The sequence below is a fragment of the Pundamilia nyererei genome, unplaced genomic scaffold, assembly GCF_000239375.1.
Source record: "Pundamilia nyererei isolate P.nyererei 1_Seehausen unplaced genomic scaffold, PunNye1.0 scaffold00020, whole genome shotgun sequence".
Taxonomy (NCBI): Eukaryota; Metazoa; Chordata; class Actinopteri; order Cichliformes; family Cichlidae; genus Pundamilia; species Pundamilia nyererei.
Genome location: NW_005187421.1, coordinates 1001587 through 1025671, shown reverse-complemented (window position 1 = coordinate 1025671; position 24085 = coordinate 1001587). Strand labels below are relative to the sequence as shown.

Here is a 24085-nt window from a genome sequence, read left to right as displayed (position 1 = left end):
CAGACGCTTTCTTTTGCAAGCTCCTTTGACTGTGTAGAATGTGGAGTCTCTGCTCCTCCTATCACCTCCACCTCCCTTCTTCCACTTTGGGATTGCTGTGCATAGCTGTGGTTGACTTGCAGTTTGCTATATAGTGTAGTCTCTTTTGGTTCTCAGTCATTGTTTGCCATTTGTGGCTATGAGGAAGGCCAAAAACCAAACTCAATCCCTCAAAACAACAGTCCACAAACCAGAGGGTGACATCATGGTAGCTGCTATGTCCACTTGTTTCATACAAGAGTCTTTAGACATGGGGGCGTGCTGGTGTGCATAGATATAATGGGGCCACAAAGCCAAGTGTGAGCCCAGTGGCAATTTAACAATTCTCAGCAGGTTGTGTTCAGGGAAGAGCTAAGATGGGGCAGTGAGTTGCTACTTGTGTGTGTGTGTGTGAGTGAGTGTTTGTCTGTTAGGTCTATCCTTTTGTGTGTGTTTGGCAGTGTTTCATTTCATAGTGAGAGTTCTGCTGACCTTGGCATACTCAAGACTACATCCCAGTGGTGTCTCATCCCTCTCTTCTCCTTCTCTTTCTCCTCGCCCTTTCATTCTTCCTTCGCACAAATCCCCTCCCAGGACCGTGCCTTTCTCCTTCCCTTTGTGAAAAAGAGAAAAAAAATAGCTAGCAGTTCCAGAAAAAGATGCCAGCATCTGTCTCACTTTAACTTGAATAATTTGAGAAAAGGGTGTGATTAAAACCGAGAAAATGTTTGAGTGTGAAGAATACAACAACAGGCAGCCAAGAAAAAATCATTTGGAAGTCTATGTCTTTAAAATAAATATATAATTAGTGTGGCTCTTTGACTTTTCCTGTCATCTCCATTTTTGCTGGCTCATACCTTTCAGAGTAAACCAGGCTCGAGATCTCATTAATTCTAAACATTGCTGTCAGAGAGGAAGAAATGCAGTGAATGGCAGATTGAGGTTTCTCTGTGCTTGTTATACTTCTCTTCACGTCAAATGCAATTCCATCAAATATATTAGTGATATTCAAGTGAAAAATATTGATGTGTTAGCATTTAGAAATTAAAACCATAAAGCTGCATTTTAACATTACTTCAAGTTGTTTGTTTGTTTGTTTCTTTCTTTCTTTTTTGGTTTACTGATCAAAATGTCAAAATTTCACAGTGAGAATGGCGTGTTTTTTAAAGTATTAAAATGACAGGGAGATGTATTTGATGCTGCAACACACAGACATATTTCTTGTGTTTAAAGTTCTTGGTTGACAGAAGTAGAAGTCAACCAGTGCTGCTTATGGGAAAACAACTGGCATAGCAATTCAACTGAAATGACAAAAATGGTTGTTTGTGTTGTTTGTAAACTGTCTCGCAGTGGAGGTACATTTGTATACTGAATGTATACAAAATATCAACAGAACACAGGTTTTTTATGAAGCCTGTAACATAGTGGTTGGTGGAGCTAGGCAAAAAGGACGCTCTTTTTACTCGTGGAATATGTAATTTAACTGGTCTTTTTAAGTAACCCAGTAGTGAAAAAGTATTTTATCACACTGATTGAAAACCCTGTCTTATATTACAGTGATGCAGAACTGCTCATGAATACTAATTATTGGACGTCAATTACACCTTGTATAAATATTTGCTCCAAATCTAAGCAGTTGGTAAATCTTTATTGTTTCATGGAATAGACTGTTTAGAATGATCTCATTTAATTCTAATTCAACAGTGTGGATTCTGCTGCACAATGTAATATTAAAGTTTTACAAATTGAAATGAGTAGTTCAGAAATACTGAGCTTCTATCTCAGTGTATACAAGGCTTTAACTTCACTGTGATATTTTTTTTTAATGAATTAACTACTAATCTCACATTTTGCAAAGTTGTTTAATAATGCATTTCCGTTTATGTTATCTTTCCCTTAACATGCACAGAAATAACCCAGTGACTTGTATAAAGTCAAGGATCTTTCTGTACCGCGCATCTTTGTGTTAGGGATTCAGTGTTTGCTCTTATTAAATGTGACATTGAGTACAGTGAGTGGATGACACAAGCTTCTTGCATGCTGACATTTCAAATGTTTCTGATGTGTCTGTCCTGTGTAATAACATAAGTCATTTATATTGCGTGTCCTTACAGAAGTCTTTCCTTTTTATGTTTCAGACTGAATCTGTGTAGGCACCTTTCCACTATCCTGAAAGCAAGCAGAAATGTTCTTTGCCTCTATTCCAGTATGGTAAGTTAATCTTTTGTGTCTCTGCTAGCATGAATAAATGTGTTCCACAGGGGAAAATAGCAGGGCTTCATGCATGACTTGTTATGGATTTGGGAAACCAGGTGTTAGCTATGAATATTCTTATGAATACTCTTAGTGTTATGAATAGACACAGGTCAAAGATTTCCAGACTTACTGCTTAAAAGAAAATTAAAACAAGAATAACTTTAATTTTGTGAAACTGGTGTGCAAAACAAAGCTCTGAAACCTGACTCTTTGGTATTCTCATATTGCTTGTTAATGTTTTTCTTTTGTTAATAAGAGAACCAATTTTGACAGTAAGAAACCTGTGACAAAATGGAACACATACATACACACAAAGTCACCCGCAGGTGCACTGATAGCGGTAGAATCCGTGGGTGGCTTTTTAAAATAGGCCAGCAGAACACACTGTTATTTCACAGTAATCTGTCAGTAATCTGCTGACAGTCAGAGCAAATCTTGAAAAACAACATTGACTTTTACATTTCTCAGCACTGTAAAATGTTGCAATGAAGAACTAATGAGCGTCTGAAAATCTTTTTTTTTAAAAAGACATGCTTTAATGCATCAATGTAAAGCATGTCAGCATTTTCTGCTATTTTCAGTTATTCTTTATTAAAATAGTGCGATTGTGGTGAAAAAATAAATAATTAAAAAGGTGCTTGTGGCTCGGGTTAAACAAGGGCTGATCACCGTGACTGAAACCCAGGGGCAAAAATACAGAACCATGAAGTCATTCTCTCCTACCAATCCTTGTCATTGTGCTAAGCATGATAATTCCATGCTCAAAGGTCCATGCCAACTATTGTGCCAATCTGGCAATACCAAATTATACTGGCAACGTTAGGGGGGAGAACACAGTGCGGTGGAACGGAAAGCAATAAAGCATGATGTTGCCAATTACACCAGAATCTCTTGGTAATTATATGTTTTGCTTAAACAACACATGTGGTAACCACTTTGATATTGTTTTGATATTGGATTTTAATTGCCAATGCAACTAATCAAACATGAAGTGGAGATGTTGCTTGAGGTTTGTGGGGATCTAGTAAAACTGTGATAGCTCTGGGGAGATTGACAAAATGGAACAAGTCATTGCTGTTTCTAGCCTGCAGCTACTGGCAGTGTGATGACAGTAAAAATGATCTATACCAACTGAAGCTTTTCAGACTGCTTGCCAGGCTTCAAATAAACACGACTGTATAACATAGAATGAAGGCGCAAATCATATTGTGTCTTCTTACTTTAAAAGAAAATCACATTTGGAATATTTGTTTTGCTGCTACTTTGTTGGATATTATCAAAGGAAATGCCAAAAGAGTGATGCCATCTTTGTTTATTTGTTTGTTCTTTTGTTCAGTAGCAGATATGACAAACAAATCCAATACAAAAAAGAAAATTGAAGTGAGTTTTACTAAAAGCTAAAGTTCTACTTGATTTGATTGATTATGAAGAAACACTTTTTCATTTGTTTGTGAATGGGTGAAAAGAAAGTATTCAGCCATAGCTGGTGTGTATTCTCATAGCTTCCATTATTATTTTACAGGGATGTGACGTTTATCAAGCCAGTGACTTTATCGAAGGAAATTTAAAGTGCCAGCTCAAACAATATGTCAGTGGGTAAGGTAAATTAATAGTACTGCATTCTAACTTCTGTGCTTTTCAGTAGTGTATGTATATTGCAAACAAAAGGCTATTTAGTTAAAATCCCATTTGAAATTGACAGGAAATCTAAACAGTTTTTCCTGCATAAATAGTTTGGGCAAAGAAGTGTAAATTTAATAATCTATGTTACACTTAAAACATGTTTTCCCTGCAGGGTTACTTTACTAGTTAAAAGGCAACTTTATTAAGTAAGTTCACGATTTAACGTGTTCCCTAGTTAGTGGACTGGATTCCTTGTCCAACCGTATTTTTCTAAGCATTGCATTAATACTTTACTTTTCTGTGATTGGAAATGAATGCCTAGGAATGATCATTACTAAGACAGCACTTGTAAAGTTTTCTTTAGAGAAGAAATTTTAAAAAACAGAATTCTTATATGTTATTAGTGTTTCCTAGACTGAACAATCTTTCAAGTAGAAGCAATATGCAAAATGTGGTGAAGTTCAAATAAATTCAAGAGACTATGAATTTATATGAAACTGACTTCAAAGCTGAGAGCCGGAAGCCCTGGAGTTAAAAGGTTCTTTTCCTAATTGGCAATTCTGCTCTTTGAGTTTCTTCTGCTGAACACCTGCACTGCATTGTTTCGTAAGCAACTAGAATACACTGATGTCAAACAGCATTTGAAAAATATAGTGCTCCCGTTGGTATGTTTGTACAATGAAAATAATACTAAACTGTCTGAACTAATGAAAAAGCAATAAAAATACTTCAAAAATACTTTCTTTCAAAAGATCAAAGTCAGGATTATGTATGGCTGTGATTTATTTTATGCACAGTCTCACAGGCCCACAGAAATGAAAATGAAAAGAATTACGCTGCATTTGAGATGTTTTGATAAACCTAAAATCTGGGAGCTTGCCCTTGAGGTCAACACTAACATTAAATGTGTTTAATGCCACCTGCTGCATACCCGCTCATGCAAACCTAACTCTCTCTCTCTCAAAACATCATCATCACTTTCCAACTTTATTGCCACCAGGGGCCCAGCAGTAGCAATGGAGCATAGGTTGCCATATCAGAGCCTCTTACAGAGAACAGACAGTCAGCAGCACCATACTGTTGAGTGAGGAGGTGGCAGAGCATGAAAGGATGCATCAGATGTTATGTAGATCAACAAATAAACCTGAATAGTGTGAGTAGGGTTAGGCTTTATATTCCCACCTGGCTTCATCTATTGGAAATAAGGACAAATATGTGACATATGAGATAGAGACATAGTGAGAAGGCATGTGTAAAACAAAAACGGGGCAGTTAAATATACAATACATATTAATATTTAAATTCCCATTTAAAAAGTAGTGAAATACTTTTTTTGGGCTTTTTTAATGCACTCCTCTTGTGCATAATCAGTCACCTGATAACAGTGTTTCCCAAAACAGATTTAACACACAAGTGTAGTTTGTTGGTTGGAACCACTGACTATTGGGCAATTGTTCTCAGCTCTGACTTAGAAGTGAATGTGCAAGAGAAGTGATTATCGACCGTATCGATCTGACACAGTGAAATTTACGACTCATGCTTGCTGTGGTGTTATCTCAGATGTTAGTCTCCATCCTGGTGCTGCAGTGTCTCTGTATGTCTCTCCACTGACAGTGGAGCTGAACTATGTTGCCTGCTGGAATAGACATGAATGTGTAGATAGCAAATAAAGCATAAATTTGAGCTCATGTGATAACTGAGTGCAGCCCCATGATGACAATATACGGACGTCGTGACAACATGATCAATCACGGACGAGAGTTGCAGCGGACATCAAGATTATGCATTGTTGGAACGTCTGAAATCACCGTCAGAGGCACATTTTAGCTCTGTGTCTGTTAAAGCTGTATCAATCATCTGAAACCCCCCCAAAAAACATCTATTCATCAGATTGAGGCAGAATAGGTCAACGTTTGCATCCTAGCGTCTTCATATTGCATCAATTTAAGTTGGAACTAGAAACTGATAGATTGTGGGCCATTTGTCACAAGTAATTTGTGATACTTTTATCTCTGACTCTTTTATTGCCAAGTCCCTCCTCTGTCATTCTTATGCCAGTCGATTTGAATTCCCAGTACACTTGTCTTTTTCTGTTACCAAGGCAATAGGAATGGGGGCTGTTGACGGCAGTGGTCGAATACTGACATTTGATTGGCAGTGCAATGTTCCAGGAAAGAGACACGGAAGTTATCTGAATATTAAACATAAGGATTAATCCTCCTCATGTACTCCTGAATATCTTCAGCTGTGAATAGGAGCCAGAAAAGGTGTTTAAACGTTATGATGGAAGTTTGACTTAATTGAAGCGCATAGTTGAGAATCTATATACAAAAACTAATGGACTGTTGAGGGCAAATTAAATAGAGTCTGTGACACACAATTGGCTAAATCAAAAGTGTACTCAAAGGTTTTATACTGTCTATATAGTGAGGGGGAAAAAACAGTGTAATGTGAAATAATTGAATTTGTGGTTATTCTAGTTGATATTCAGTTTAAATATATTATCATTTTATATATATTTTATGTTATCATTTTTAAGAACAATTTCACAAATATTGTAGTGTTCGTAATTGCACAAATAACATACAGTTGATCAAACAGGAGTAGGAAAACTGCCTTACTTTGCTACCTTTTGACTGGACCTCTCGTGCAGGTTGATCTTTTAACAAGAAAGAAAGCACTTCACTCAATGATTTCTGCTACACTAAGCAGCAACGCCTTAAATAAGATGTAAGGGCATCTCGGTCAGGCGTCTAACTTCTCAGTCTTTGAAGCCATTGCTCTGTGTCTCATTTCCTGAAGTATTGATGTCTTTAAGTGAGCTTCCCAAGTGCCTGGAGGAAGTGGATGCTATATAGATTGCTTTGAGGAGATTGGGACACAGCTGACTGCTGTAGTTTAACAGTAGGTCCATGGTCGTTCTTTCGTGACGCACTGGAATAAAAGATTTTTGGTGGCAAGGATACGGGGTTGTTTGAATAAAACTGAACTCAAAAAATAAGTAAATTAAAAAAAGCTTGGACGAAACGCAATATGGTTTAATCCCCACAACTAAAGATTTCTTGGGATTTGATTGAGCATGCATCAAGACAATATAGTTTAATACTACGCATTCATAAAACAAAAATGTTTATAGAATTGTGTACAAAACTGTCACTGATGATACAAGGTCATCTCAAAGAAGATGTATACATAAAAAAGTTGATTTTATACTCAAGGTGCTTTTTCAAACAGATAGCAAAAAATGAACAGGAATATTGGATAGCTGCAGGTACATCATAAAGAAACATTAAAACCTGGAAACAAAGGAAGAATCAATACTGCTCTACAACATGCCATGCAGGGAATTGCACAGAGAGCCTGTGTGGATAGTTTTAAAGAGTCACTACAACAAGGAATAAATTGTGTGATGCTGGGCCCTTCTTAAAGGCTGGAGTGAAGATTCTACCTCTCTTTTCAAAATAGCAGTTTTTTGTTCTTTGATGTGACTGGTATTTATATTGAATATTACTCCAAAATGGGTCCAGTATACTAAACCCATTTTTGAGCAGTACTCAAGATTCCGGCTATAGGTTTAGATCAAAACAAAATTGGTACAGTGCACACTATACATTAACTTAATATTGGCCCAGAGTACAGCATGTAGCCTGTTAAATCTATTTAAATTAGCGCCATGTTTAGGCGTGTTTTAAAAATGCCTTTATTTTGTATGCTCCACAAATAAGGTGATATATTTAGGATTTTCAAAATGAACTGAACCTCAATGCTTTTTTGTTTCTTTTATCATTTGTAAATGTGTTTTCTATTTATTCCCCTTAGATTGGTTGGATTTTCTCGTTGTAGTTTATTAATTATTTTTGGAGGATTAATTTAACGGGCATAGATATAAGCTAGAGAATGGAGTAAAATCCAAACAACCCGTAAGGAGAAGAAAATGAAACGTACTGAATGATTATTCACATTTCTATGTATTGTATTACCATTTGGTATTGCTATTATTGGCTCAGAACGGCGATCCTTGGAAACAAACTGTGGTTGATATTTCATAGAAAATAATATAAACAATACCAATCTTATCAGATATGTATAAAACAAAAAATAGTGTTTATTGGAACACAACATTCACATTTTTTTTCTCTTTTCCATATGGGAACTACATTCAACTGTCAGAATCTAGGGGCAACATAATGGTCTTACCCAACTGGATAAGGACTGACGTGATTACAGAAGAGACTAGAAAATAAGTGCTTGGATAAAGAAGCTGGGTGAGTGCTCCAGAGAGTGTAGGCAGCTGGAGTGCAGTAATTAGTCACCGAAGCTCTTTCTGGTTAAGGGGCAGCTGACCAATGGCCTTGCTTGCTTAGAAGAACGGCAGAGGGTTCTTCCCACTCTCAAATATGACTGTGATTAACATAAGCAATTACCTGCAGAAATCGCACCCCCTAGCTTCTTTTAGACAAAGAAAAATGAATTGCCTGCAAGGCGTACAGAGTTTCAACCATTGTTTTCCTTTTTCTTAATAGCTTCCCAAGGCTACTGTCGAACATATCATTTGTTTAAAATGTATCATCACCTTACCTCTTCCATAGTTCCTTTATATGCTCTTTTTAATTAATCATGGCAATTAATGGTTGTTTTTTTGAAATGAGAACCATTGACTCAAACAATCCTAAAACATGTTTTCTTCTTCTTTCTTTTTTTTTTTTTAACTGTTTCACTAGGACACGTGATCAGAGACAAAGCCCTTTGCGAATGCAAGCGGTCCACTAAGTACAGCAGGAAGCCTGTATTACTTGTATAAATAAAAACAAGACAACAATGCTTCCAGGTGATATGCAAAATCATTAAGAGCAGTATTTCTTAAAAATAGTCTCTACAATAAATAATCTTTACACCTATCAGGGCTTTGTGAGGGAATAATAATAAAAAAATGAAATGATCTCTTCCCTTGTTTCCTGTCACTTTGGTTGAGATAATGAGGCAACTCCTTGATTCTGTCAAAATTTGTTTATGTTCACCTCCTCAGAATTGGAAAAGTTTGAGTAGGGGGTGTAACGTGCACATTAATGAGCACGTCGTGAGGATAACTAATGAGAACTATTTCTAGGATATAATGACACTCAAACTATTATTCATGCTACACTGTTTTTTTAATCACCCATTTGTTCAGGTTTACTCCTACATCAGCCTATGTATTTATACATGACTGTGAATTTTTGTGTTCTGTGTAAAACATATTTGCACACTGCTTTTGATGGGTGATATACAAATAAACCTTGTCGTTATTTATATTATAATGACACTTTTGATTTGTAGTTTGATTTGTTGATGGTGTCAGTAATAACACCCTTATTGCCACTTGAGTACCCATGACAGGCTGAATTATCAAAGAAGTCCAAAAATGTTTTCTTGTCTGGAAGCATGTGAGCATACCTGTCAGAGCATGGAAACAGAAAAGCTTTACATTTGTGTGTCTTTTAACTTTCTGCCAGAGAGAATTACAAAACCATGCTCCTTTGAGGTAAGGCACAAAGGCTTTTATCAGCTCCTGTGTGGGCTAACCTGAGATTCCTAAGATCAAGCTAGTGTGTTAGGAGATAAAATAGTAATAGTTCTGTTACTTAGAGTTTTGCTGCTCCTTTACTGGTCTATTGGGGGATATTGTGGCTGATTACAAGGGCCACTGTGGTTTCTGTCATTACAACAAGTAAAAACTAAAATGAGATACGAATAAAAAATAGCTTTATTTTGTCTGCTTTAGCACCTTCCTGTTCTTCTTTATAGCCTTATTATTGTGTTGTATGGTTCAGCCAGATTGGATGACTCATACCTTACTGTGACATAAGAGGCTTTACGCTGACCCCTTCTTATAAGCCAAACTAAAATAGAAGAGTTAACTAATTTCATACACAAAGTTGATGATTGTAATACTAAGATTTGAAAGGACGACACACTCAGAAAATGACAAAATGGATGGGATAATGTATTTATCCCTCTTTAGTGGCAATAAACACAACTCATATGCTTGCTTATACATGGGCTACATGCACAGCTTAACAAGATAGGACTGACAAACCGTAAGGCTACCAGTGAGACAGGACATAGCCACAGCACTGAAACATAGACACATAAACACGCACATTAAAAGGCCATAAATATTTTCTAGTGACTGTCAAAGATCTGTCCGACTCCCTTTCCAATAAAAAGAGTGTCTGAAAATAAAGCTTCTCATGGCTGGTCAGCTTTGATTACCAGCTTTATTCTCTGCCCATGCTACACCAAGCAGTGTTCAGTCCATCTCCCATATGTCTCATGACTCACTGTCTCACGCCCTGCGTATCCACAAGGCCTTGCCAGAAGAGGGATATTGAAAGGATGCAGTCCTTTATTCGGTTTGTAATTGTCTCGTATCCATACAAATCAGTGTATTTCATTAAATTAGGATACTAACTAACTGTGGTAACCCTATAATCAACAGTAAAGTTGTCCTTTTTTTTGGTTTAGTGTTTTAGTGAAATGACAAAACAATTGTTAGATTTTCTCAAGATTCAGCACAGGCATGATAAATGGTTATAATTTTTGGCCAACTTTCCGTTTATTACCAGGTGAAATAATCACTTTGTCAAATATCAGAGTTTTAAACAAATTATTCTAGGACTAATTTGCAAATAATAGTATACCAGAAGGTTAAAATGACATTGATGGCCTACTTTCATCATTTTAACATTGTGTATGTGATGGCAAGTTTTAAGAAGTCTGCAGTAGATTGATGATCTAGCCAAGGTATACCATCGCTCTTGCCATTAGACAGCTGGGAACAAATGATAAAATGTTTGTTTCAGTGTATACCCTCATAATGCCCCTCATTTATATGCACATCATGTATATTCCCTTAAGGAGATTTAGTGGTGAAATGAGCAAGCATAAGAAAGTATTCAAAAAGCAAAGAAACAGTGGTATAGTCAGTGAGACAAAAAACTGGGAGGCTAGGCATAGAACAAAAGCAAAGATTAAAGCTTATTGTAAGCGTATGTGAAACACTGAGGAAGGACAAAAAGATCTGATGATCGAGCTGGAAAGGATGTGCAGCAGCTTAGGGTGATCAAGGAAAGAGATAGAAATGTACAAATGAGTGAAGAGAGAGTGTGTGAAGACAGAAAGAGTACTGTGAGAAGCTGATGAACGAATCAGGACATGTACAGAATTTGCAAGGAGGAAAATAAGAGCAGCTATGAGATGAATATTCGATTGTGATGATTTGATTGTGCTGTCCTTTTCAGCAGCTGATGGTGCAGGGAGGCTGCGATTACCCTGCAAAAGCAATTTATATGTCCTCTTTCTTTTCTCATTGTATTTTCATTAAAAGGGTTTTCTTGTATGTAAAATTGACTCTCTCACTCTCTCTCTATCTATCTATCATAAAAACAATTGAATTTTAAATTCAATTAATTAATTTTAGATTCAATTTAAATATGGAAAGGCAACCACAAATGTATGTTATGTTATACTAGACTCCCGTCTATCATCTATCTATCTATCTATCTATCTATCTATCTATCTATCTATCTATCTATCTATCTATCTATCTATCTATCTATCATAAAAACAAGTTAAGGATTATGAGGAGGAAGAATTTGTTGGTTTGCTCCTTATTTCAATGAGAACTGGAGCAAAGCCCTATTGACTTGACTATTACTATTGATTGTGAGGGCCATAATTTACTTTTGTTCCAAAGCAAGCTTTTCAGTCCATTACACTCAACTCAATTCGTCTGATCAGAACCAGCCTTAGTCTCAATCATCATTAACACCTGCCCGGTCATTAAACTGGGTAGCCAGATAAAGGGACCAAGATTATAGATTCTATCACTGGTCTTCACAACACCCTTGCTAATGATTTGTGCGAAGGTCTAATGGTTAGCATGGCAAAAGGCCACACACGTACAGAGTAGCAAAACGTTACAAGCTGGAACATTGGAACAGGTGTCAATGTGTTGGATTGTTTGTACACTCACCTTTGACATTCATTACAATCCAGAGCATTTAACTGGTCAGGGTGGCTATTGATTGTGCAGCTCAGTTTTTAAAATGCTCAGTCTCTCACATTTGCTTTTACATTTAAGTACTGACATTTTACCCAAAGTTTTTGTTTCTATTTTTTCTATTTTTATATTTATAAAAAAGAAAAGTAGCCCTTAAATATGAAAAATTACTATCATAAAATGGAGGATCACAGTTGGGGCATTTAATATTTTTCACTAGCTGGGCCCTCGTCCTCATTTTAGGTTTGACAGCATTTTAGTAGGTAAAGGTGATGCTTGGACATGAATTGAGCTGCGGTTTGGGGAAGGCCTCAAAGGGGACTGGCGACGGCTCCCGGGCCTGGCAGATCCCTGTGTACTAAATAGAAGTGAAGAAGGTAAAGAGTTGAGAACAAGGAGGGAGGGTGAGGCACGTAAATGAGACTGAACAGCTTGCAGAACTGGGGGGAACCTACATAGATGACAACCGGAAGGAGTGCGTTTGGAGGCGTGGTCCCGCTCCTGATATTCCGATACATAATCTCCAATATGATTTACCTGTTCATTTATGCATTTATTTCCTGATGAAAAACAAAGTATAACTCCAAATAATAATTGTTGTTGAATTCAGGATTCACATGGGTCACAATATATTACTACCAGTAAAGAATAACTATCAAAATTGAACCTCAGGACATAATCAGGACAAAAATTAAGTTCATGAGTTCATTTGCTTTACTGTTTTATATCACTGAAGAAGATTCAGGCTTAAGACATGACTATTTCTCTCAGCCAAATCCCTTGCTAAAGAAATACATTTGCTATTGGGATGGAAATATTTACGTTTTGAAGAAGAACATGTGAAACAGTAGTATGTAAATATATAATACAATTATTTACACTTATTTAATTAATACAATTACAATGCAGTTTAATTAATTTGTATATGAATAAAGGTTGTTAGAAAGCTGCAGGTAAATTGTCTTAAATTTATTCACAAAGAACTGCAGAAACAAGAATACTTGTAAATCAGACATACAATGAGTAAGCCTATTTCTCCTAGAACTTTTATATAATGGCATTGTACACAATGGAAAATAACAAAAACATAAAAATCAAAATAGGAGGATGTTTCTCCCGTTAGTAGTTCCCAGCCATTGATTTACGATGTAGTTTGACTTTTGGTGCAGTGAAGATTCAATCCTCTATTGATTCACCAAGTGTCAAGTTCTTGTCAGTGGGGCCTACACCATTTCCTGATGCAATGCCTTGGCAGGGTGAAGACTGAGCAAATCAAATAGACGTTGGAGAAAGCAGGAGGGAAACTGAGGTTATTCTGTGTGTTTAGATGTGGGCAGTGGGAGAAGGAAGTAATATCACTAATTAAACAAGCAAGCAGCAACAATATTGACTGTGTGGCTGGTTATTACATTTCCAGCTATTCAGACATATAAGTTTAAAAACTAGGACAGCAATAGGCAGCTAGTCATTATGAAGGGACCTACTGTCGAGGCTTGGCACTGCCTGCTAAGCTGCAGAGATTTAAAAGGCACCATTGACACTGGGGGAAAAGTTGAGCGTGGCTAAGCTTTATACAAATATCCTCTGATGTAAATGCTTTGTTTCGATTCTCTCAGAAACAGAAGCTTATAGTTGTTTACAGGAGTGCAATGTCAGTCTTTCTTGCAAGCCATTGCAAGTACTTTTATTTTACTGGGATATTATTTAATTTCTTTCATTCTCTTTCATTATGTCAAATGTACACAACACAAACAACAGTAGAGACCGGCCTCCTTCAAACGTGTTGTCCATTCTCTGACACTTGTATGCACCAGAATGTGTTGCTGGCATGTGGGCTGTTAATGCTGCATTATTGTTCTATAAATGTGAAGTGCCACATGCAATAACTATTCATCTTAACCCACTAATGGTAAATGCAAGATGTATATGTTGGGAAATCACTGTGTAACAGCACAAGCGGTAAACATTAGTAATAAATTCACCAGTGTTCATAGCTTGATATTTGAAAAATAGACACTTAAAATCTAAAAGGTCAGCATCTAAATTCAGTCTTGTTAAATAAAATAAAAAATGTTGACATCCAGTAGTTAACAAGGAAGAGAATGCACACATTAAAAGATTATTAAAATGATTGTATAGTGACAGTTGTTTAGTCACTGCTGAACATAGTTTTAAGATGATATATTGTTAAAATGCAATTTACAATAAAGAAAAAAGCTGCAAAACTACTTTCAGCGCACCAAATGAAGACCATTTTAAATAAGCGTTTTACTTTCAGTTTCACTTTCATTTTAAATCAGAACTTGAATGAAATGCCAATTGTTTGACCTTCTTTTTTTTAATGTAGTTCATAGCTTTTGTGGAAAACAAGCACCATATTATTCACGTTATCACGGTCCCACAATAAAACTTATGAATTTGTTGTGGGATATAAAAGAGTTACACTATGAAAGTCAAAATGTTGGAATTAGGACTCCACAGTCAACTGTTTCTCTTATCAGCCAAAGCAAACCTCATTGCTTGTGGTGATAAGCCAATTGATTTCCTGGACGAAGGAAACTGGGGGGGGGGAAAGGGACTTTAAATAAATTTAACAGACATGGGCCAATGGATTTCTTCTCTATCTTGTTAACTTACAGATGCACAACCTTGGGTCTCACTGTCAGCTGTCTTTGATGGCAACAAGCACACTGTACTGAGAGTGTAGCCAAAAAGTACCTGTCTACATGGAAGGCAGAGAGAAATCAATTAAAAAGGATGCCGATAACGTCTGACATTTCTGCTAACAACGAAGAGATTTTTATCTATGAGATGATTGTTTGAGCAGTGATGGTTTGATTGGACTGTCCTTTTCGACAGCTGATGCTGCAGAAAGGCCATGATTATCCTGCACTGTTAAAAAATGCAAATTATATGACCTCTATCTTTGTCATTGTTTTCATTATAAGTGTAAGGAGCTTGGATGTAAAAGATTTTTTGGATGTAAAATTTACTCTCTGTCTCTCTCTCTTTATATCTATCTATCTACCTTTCTCTCTCTTTATCTCTCTCTCTCTAATGTTTTTGAAAATTCAATATTTAAACTTGATCTAGGAACACTACCTCCATCTTCTCATTTTTTTCCCCATAGTGGATATTATAAACTGTTCTTTTCAAAGGTCTTTTGATGCAAAAGTGCAAATGCTCAGTCCATAGGCATGAGTCCTTTTTTCCTGAAAAATGGAATTATACAGGGGAAAAAAGGACTCAGGACTCAGTTAACTAAACTGTGGATTCCAGAAGACAAAGTGCTACATAAATGGTAGGCATTTGTGTGAAACATGATGATCATAGACATGCTTAATTGTTTGTGGGTGAACCAGATGGGTAAAGTTGAAGCAGCAGACATTTCCTAGGGCACACAAATCAAGAGCAACTCATTGCTATATGAGGCACAATGACCCAGGCATACATGCAACATGCCATGTTGAACATGTTTAGGATTTTTCTTTTGTAACAGCAGCAATTGCTTGTCATAAAACAATACCATAGTCAGTAGTACAGGATAAATTCTTGTGTCATTTCGAGACAGATTTCTTTCTTAAAATAAGGCATTCTAATTGTCCAGAAATGAACACTCCATCTGCTTCATTGTCACCCATGAAATTAAATTTTCACAAGACTAGCTTTTAGTTGATAGAAAATGCTTGAGAAACAACAGAATAAAAGCACTGGTACATTATTTCTTTTTACATTGGTTGGTCTTTTCATTTTGGTCAGTTTCCTCAAATATATGCTCCCCATATGGGGTGCAATACTCTCAACACAAACATGAACACTTGAGTGCCAACAGTTTTTAAATTTTGATACTTCATATCAAACGCACTATAAGCATTGTTAGTGTATTTTTTTAACAATTGTAACTAGTAGGTGTCAAGCATATGACAAGCTTTTTATATCATACCTGGGTACTATATACATGACATTAGCAATAACTGAATCATCACTGTATTATTACATCAAATCTTGTAATGTAAATACATAGGATGCTTAAATAGGGAATTTGTGTATAAACATTGCTATTTGTTCATTTTAGATGTAAGCTCCTAGTGTTTTTACTTTTCCTTCTTATTTTGATCATCACATTCTCATAGAGTTTTTAGTAAACAAGACGTTTGCATCTGACTTCTTCATTCTGTCTTTTGCTGAGTTTGTGTTCATGAGGTTTGTCTGCCTGCATGCTTTTGGTTATGTCTCAAAGCATTATAACTCTAATGATGACGTGGAGAAGCATGATGAGAGACAAAAAACATGCTTATGTCTTCTTTACACCATTTGATTTGTTGTAAGATCGGGTGCTTTTGATGATTTCTGTTACCACAAATTTTTGTATTTCTATTAACACTGAAATGGACGTTTTTTGTTTTTCATTGTAATCAGGCCGCATCTTATCTTAATGACCTTATAGTACTATTAGAGCACTTCACTCTCTAACTGTAGGATTACTTGTTGTTCCTAGAGTATTTAAAAGTAGAATGGGAGGGAGAGCCTTCAGTTTTCAGGGCCCTCTTCTATGGAACCAGCTTCCAGTTTGGATTTGGGAGACAGACACTATCTCTACTCTACTTTTAAGATTAGGGCAAAAACTTTCGTTTTTGTTCAAGCATATAGTTAGGGCTGAATCAGGTGGCCCTGAATCCTCCCTTAGTTATGCTGCAATAGGTGTAGGCTGCTGGGGGATTCCCATGATTTTCTTCTTCAGTCACCTTTCTCACTCACTATGTGTTAATAGATCTCTCTGCACTGAATCATACTTGTTATTAATCTCTGGCTTTCTTCCACAGCATGTCTTTTGTCTTCCTTCTCTCACCCCAACCAGTCACGGCAGATGGCCCCGCCCCTCCCTGAGTCTGGCTCTGCCGGAGGTTTCTTCCTGTTAAAAGGGAGTTTTTCCTTCCCACTGTTGTCAAACTGCTTGCTCATAGGGGGTCATATGATTGTTGGGTTTTTCTCTCTATCTATTATTGTAGGGTCTGCCAACAATAAAGCACGTTGAGGCAACTGTTGTTGTGATTTCGTGCTGTATAAATAAAATTGATTCAAATTGAATTGTTAGTTTTAAATTCACAATACTTTTGTTGTACTACATACTACTGAAAGCTGATTTTGATCTGTAATCGGATACATGAACTCCACTTCACTACACTTTGTAGTGAATGGAGTGTTATCCAATATTATGGCAGAGAAACAATTAAAATATATAAACAAATAATCACATAATTTACCACCATTTGAGGCACTTGAATCGTAAGCCAACTACTCACCTGGATTTCAGCCCTCAGCAATTCAGCACAAACTATTTCTGCTGAACTTCTGGATGCATTGCTAAATCCTTCCAAATCTTCCAGCATTGAAAAAACCTCATGTGAAGTGGCTCATGAGCATTGAGGCATCCAGCACAATGCACTGTGATATTTCCATAAGTCTTTTTTTTTTTGCTCAATCTGCTTCCATGAAATCCTTTTTGATCATGTGCAATCCCTCCTCAGTACCTGGCTGCTGACCATTTTCTACACACAAATGTCCATTTGGAATAAAGAATGCAACCGGCATGGTTCTGCTTAACATTTCCAAACCAGACAAACTGGGCTAAGATACAAGCTGTTGAGCACGGGAAAGCTAATAGTTAAGCAGAATGGTAAGGATTATACAGTCAAAGACAAGCTGCTGTTCTAAACACAATATAATGCGGAGGACAGCACATCTGCTTTTGGTTTTGTTATCTGAGTTATTTCCTCTTGTTCATTCTGGAACCTTGTCTTAGGCTTGTTATTTGCTTTCTGCTGTTTACCAAAGGGCTGTTGTGAAGGAAGTGTCCAATTAGCTGTGGATTTGGTGGCATGTGCTATCACATCAGGGCTCACTGAGTCTCGTGTCATCTCTGGCTTAGTGCGACAGGATGTGAGGACTTCTGGCCAACAGTTTTAAATCACCTCCCAGTCATTACATGTCTGCAAGTAATTAAACAAAAGCAATTCAGAGATTTAGAAATTGTGTCCCACTGTGTGTAATCACACGCAGTGGGACACAATGCAAATATAATACTTTAATTTATTATATGTGACACATGTAAATGCATGAACCACAAAATTGATTCTTTATTCCATGAATTTACTTTTTAGACCACATTCCTACTTCAATTTTAAATATGATTAATCTTTTTTTATTAACCGATTAAATATAACATGCATGGCACTGTCATGGTCCTAGGGTTCAGTGCTTTAGTTTTGTTTTTTAGATATTGTCTATTAGTTATTTTCAATTCAAAAACAAGAGTAAAGTTGTAAAGTCTAAAGTCTAATCCACATTAAAGCTCAATGTTTGAGTTGAGTTTCTATAGTCCTGCATTTGGGTCTACATCCTGCCTGCCTCACAGCCATCCCCTAAAAGAATGACAACCATAATTTAGGAAAATCCCTGAAGCCTGATTGCTTCAGTTGCCTGAGATTTCAAGCCTGCATGCCTGTGAACTGGCTCTTTCTTTTTCACAGTTCTTTGCATTTACTGCAGCTGCAAACCAGGTTCTTGTGGTGGATGCAGCAGCACACCATCTTCTCACCAGCTTTCCAATCACAAAACCACAAAAAGACATGAAACGTGGAGCTCAGCAGCAGAGAAAGATTCACCAGCCAAAGGACTTTAGACTGGGTCTTCAAACTTTGATGCTGGCCTGTCAGAGGCAATGCTGCTCTGTAGCCTTGTCAGCTCTTCATCAGGCCCAGCCTTATCGTTGGTGGGGTTATAGGAAGGAGGAGTGGATCCAGCTTCCAGAAGGAAGCAAGGCTCCTGACTATGTTGCTCCCTTGTACAGGCCTTGGACGGCGTGTGCCTTGCTCAACCCCAGCTCCTTCACATTGTGTGCATTGTGCATCATCTGCATGTCCTACTTGGCAGCCCTAGCCTGGGGCCGCATGACATACCCTGTCATGCGGCCCCAGTAGCATGACCCTGAATCAGTCCTGTGTTGCCTGAGCTTAATCCAATGAGTCCCTTGTGAGCTGAGGTCAAGCCAGTGGGCTGAGCCCAGGCTAGTGGGTCCTGTGTCGCCTGAGCCCAAGAGCTCAAGTTTGTCTCCACATGCCAAGAAGACCAAGCCTCCTGAAGGATGCTGCCTGCTCAATTATTGCCAGATTCCTGCCAAGTCATTGAAGGGTTCTTGTTGCTGTTGTCAGTTCTCAGATAAGCCTCCCATGGTATTCCATCACCTTCACCGCTGGACTCCAGAGATTCTCTTTCAGTGCAGTTGTTGGCTTCTAGAGGGTCCCCTTCGATGCTGTTACAACCACCACAGGGATCCCACTTGCTTCGTTATCACTGGCCTCCCGCTCGATCAGATGAGCTCCACCTCAGCTGCTGGTATCCCACCCTGCCTTGTCACTCTGTCTTCTAGAGGGCTTCCATCTTCTTCATTGCTGGCCTCCTCCAAAGCCTCCAGAGGAGTCCCATCACCTCTTCCATTACCAACCAAGGCGCCTGAAAGCCTCCATCTTCACTGCTGCTGGCATCCTGCCTGGCATGCCGAAGAGCTCTGTTTCCTCAATTGCCGCTTGGTGCCAGCAAGGCCTCCTGAGAGGTCCCGTCATGTCTTTTGCTGTTGGGGGACAAAAAAAAATTGGTGTACAACCAGTCCCTACATACTTCCTGTTTAAAGGGATCTTTTTCCCTTCCCACTGTTGACTGGTGCTTTGCTATAGGGTTGTCTTTTTAATACTTTTTAATATTCACTTTGTAATATTATAGGGTCTTTACTTTACTGAAGTAAAGTTGTAAAGGAGAGTGGGCCAAAATGCTTTCACTATGTTGCGAAAGACTGATAAAGGCATACAAAAATTATTACCTCAAGTGAATGCTACTGGTTCTGCAAGCTATTGAATCATGAGATGAAAAAGAATGACTATACAAGAGAGTAGGTTCACGCTATCTTTGGTTGTCTCACTGCAAATTGTTCAGAAGTGACCTCATAAAAAACGTCCCAAGGTTGAGAAACTGTAGGGGTCTGAGTCAGGCACTGTGTACTGCAAGCAGTCATGCAATAAACATTTGTTTTGGGAAGACGCTGGCAGCATTACACTGGGGTGGACACTGATCTCTCAGCATGGGGCCAAAGGGACACATACACAATTTTTTAGCAGGATATTTTCCTCCCTCCTTTAAATACATTTTTTTAAAGCTGGTGAATTTCCTTCATCTTATCTCTGTCTGTTTAGGTTTTAAAATACTGATGCTTTCCTTACAAACCTTTCCTTTTGATTCCTTTTTTATGTACACTTGTGCACACGGATAAAAATGAGACCAGAGGTTACCACCTTTTATAAAGTGGCAATATGAACATATAGCCGCTCTGCAATGTCCAATTAAGTTGCAAAACGTCAACTGTTATAATTTCCATTGGCTTTTTATTATAAACACTAACTAACAGTATCATCTATTATTGGCAATGCAAATGCATTCCTTTTAAAATGCATTTAATGTAAATTATTTTTCACTGATTATTCTTCAGTCCAGTCTCAGCATGCTCTCAACGTCACTTGGAATAACTGAAAAATCTATGCGAGGTAAAACGTGGACACACTAGATATTGATTTGATTGATTTTTTTTTATGTTTACTGCTCTTTGCTTGAAGTTGATTAATCAATGAAGACATGCTCATGACATGTTTTTAAGCAGCCATACTTTAATTTAGTGTCTAAAATTAAGTGATCTGTGCTGTATGTTAAATTCAACTAATGTATTTGTAATTTACATTGCATTTACTCTCTATGTAAAGGTAAAGGTACTCTCTGGATTTTTGAGGTAATGTACATCATTTATGATGCAGTAAAGCAAACAAAACACAAACTAGATGCAGAGTTTGTATTAAACCTCTAAGGAGTTTTCACTATAATCAGCTCTTTAATAGTCCTCAAAAGTAACACTATAAAAAGACAGTTTCAAATATTAAATTAATCATACATTCTGTAAAAGGAAACTTGTTTTCGTTTGCGTTAATAATATCAAACAGTTACAACATTTGCCTTGATTTTTGAAGTTGTATGTAGGAAACATAGTATCACAAAAGTGAGTGAGCTGTAGCTACTGTGCGTATTATGAAAAAAATAATAATAGGAAAATTTGATATGATTATAGTCAATGCCAGTGCATATGTTTAACCATCAAATGTACATTTGGACACAATGTGGAGAGAAGACCAGAAATCTTTTTCACTAGTGTTCTTGTTGTGTGTGCAATGTAATTGAGATTTGTACAGTAGTACTATACCTAAAAGCCTCATTTGGCACATTTATGTCATCAGCTCAGTTCAATGTGCAATCTTGGACTTGTCCTTTGTGGCTGCTTACATTAAGAAAAAAATGCGGCTTGAGCTGATTAACAGCGTAACTGATGATGACTGCTCTCGAATCTGGCTGACTTCAGACTTTGAAATCTACAAAATAGAAATTTGAAATAACTCATGCCAGATGAACAAGTGAACCAAGGTGATAAATTCTGCAGGGGAGCAATGATAAACTGGGTAGGTTTAAGGAACGTTTGATTTCGTTCCACTTGTAGCTGTGGGGCTTCACTGGAAGGAAAGGACATCATGCAGCAGCAAAAAGCATATAAATTAAATAGCCATCAATTTATGGTTTGGGAAAGATAGTTTATCATCTTTGAAAAGCACGCTATTCATTGGCTCTATTATTTACGTAACAAGGACAAAAAGACTGAGGTGAGTTGAGCCTTGTTGACAGTGTGGCCTTTTGTTCCTGGCGAGGACAGTTGCTAGATTGAATTGATCTGACTTTAGAGCCTAACGTTTATCTTGGTCAGTCATATCTGATCTTTGGCTGTCAGGTGGAGATGGGTTCCTTGAAGAAATAAACTGCTTGGAGAGCTAGTGAAGGGTCTGCTTTGTCTGTATACTATAGTGGCAGCATATCCAAATCAGCCAAAAGTGTATGTTTCTCGAATTAGAACAATTTTAGATAATAAAATAATTAAACCTGTAGAAAAAAGTATTTATCCCCATGTTACATGCCATTAGACTAATATGATAAATAATAAACGAGGAACTTAAAAAGATATTTATTTAGAGCTGTTTAAGTTCAAATTATTAATATTGCACCAAAGTCGAATAGAAAACACTCCATTACTTTCCTCCAGTCATATTTTCCATGGATAATTTCCCATTAGTTCACTTCTCTCCAAGAACTTCCCCACAAATACAACAAACAACCAAATGGGGAGAAAAAAACCAACTACAACAATTTAAAAACAAAACAAAACATAAAAACAACTTTCACTTCTGCTGGCACAGTTTCGGTTCAGTACAGTCACTCCACTTTGAAAGCTGTGAGCTGATCCTTTTGACCGTGTCTTTCGCTACCTGGGCCATTTCTAAACCAGAGATCATAATCCTCGAAGGGCCCTCATTAAGTCTTTGCTCCAATTAAGCCACACACATTTCGCCACAGCACAATTGCTTTGTACCACAGCACACAAATCCTTCAACAGTGGATTAGGCTGTTCAGTGGGTGGGATGAAAATAGCAGCGCTGGTATGTCAGTGGAAGAGGTGAGCACTCCTTAAGTGTCAGCAGCCAAGGGAACTATGTTAGAGGTAAAATTAACCTAAAAACTTCGTCATAATAGATATGGCCTATTTAAATATCTCAAATGTGGCTTAGCAAGTGGAATCACTAAGCAAGTGCTGCTGAACTCGAATGGTATGTGATTTCCACCTAGCATCAAGGTCATTGAGCCCTAAATGTTTTATCTTTCACTGTTTCATAATCTGTTATTATCCAGTGGATGCATTAATGAATATGGTTAGATATATTGTTTTCACTTCTTAACTGCTTCATATTGTACATTTCTTCCATTTAATAAAGAAAAAAGAGTGATTGTCAGCAAGATATTTCCCCTTCGTTATACTAGTTCAGTCTTTAGCACTGGAAGTGCCAAGGGGGTAATTTTGACCATGTTGGCATTTTAGAATTTCTGTAGCTCTGTTAGATCAAAATGCCATAAAATCATATTTCCTCAATTTTCCTAAAAGGGTATTATTCATCAAATATTTAATTTCATGGTATGAGATCAAAATATTAATCATTTCTACCTAGAACCACTGAGGAGATCATTTTGACCCCATAGAAATTAAGCTAAAACCACTACTGCAACTCTGGGTTGCCTAGCAACATGATTATCAACTATAGTTTGTCAACTATAGTTTTACATATTATATTGGCCATTAAAAAAACATGACTAATTTTGGAGTATTATCATTAACTAAGCTTGCTGCTCTCACCCATTCATGACCAATGAAGCAATGACAACTGCAGATTAAATAGACAGTACAGAAAATAGTAAATATTTGGCTCCCTGCCTTTCTGTGAAATAGAGTGACAAAAAGTCAGCTCTTCTAGTGTGGAGTTATCTTAAAACTGTTGCTGATGTGCATTTTAACATTGTACAGTCAAGTAAGGCACATTCACTATCTGAGGCTGCAAAACTGAATTGCATGCGCTCTGCAAATGCTACTCACTTGTCTTCTCCAGCTGAAATGATGGCGTAATGAGGCATTCTTTGGCAGCTGTTTAGGAAGAAAAAAGATCAAGTTGACCAGGCAAGGAGAAAGATATTGTGCGTATGTCATACTAGTCTTTTCTTGGCTACCATGCGGGTGTGGTAGCTAATGTACTTCCTTGGAGTGACGTTTCTTCAAGTGTGTTTATCCTGGATCGCTGGGCATTTGTGGATGCTGACTCGTTGAAGTCGTGAGCTCTTTCACCATGTCTGCTCTGATTTGTGTTTCTTTTGTTTTATTTCAGACCCTGGAGTAAGTGACCCGTGCATAGAGTCACACTACACGTTTTCCACTGGGTTTCTGTGCTTCTACAACAACTTATGGACATTTGATATTGGGAAGCTAACAAGGTATGTCACTATAAATCCATGTCTTTCTGTAATTGTGAATTTTGATATTAAAAAAAAACATTTTTATTTTATAATATAATATGTAATATAATATTTTATAATATATCACAGATAATTAACATGTTTGCTATCCCCAGCTTACACTTAAAATCAATTTTCAGCAGCTTTCACGGTGCATATGTGGTTTTAGTT

The 24085-nt window shown here is 37.3% G+C and overlaps 1 long non-coding RNA gene across 1 annotated transcript in view; it reads left to right on the top strand.

Annotated features, from left to right (window-relative positions):
• The window catches only part of LOC102192363 (uncharacterized), a 62706-nt gene extending 38823 nt beyond the window's left edge, over positions 1-23883 (top strand). Inside the window, exons 2-3 of the long non-coding RNA XR_311550.2 lie at positions 2157-2229; positions 23788-23883. This is a non-coding gene — a long non-coding RNA (uncharacterized LOC102192363). The remainder of the gene's footprint in view (positions 1-2156; positions 2230-23787) is intronic.
• Positions 23884-24085: the final 202 nt, after the last annotated feature.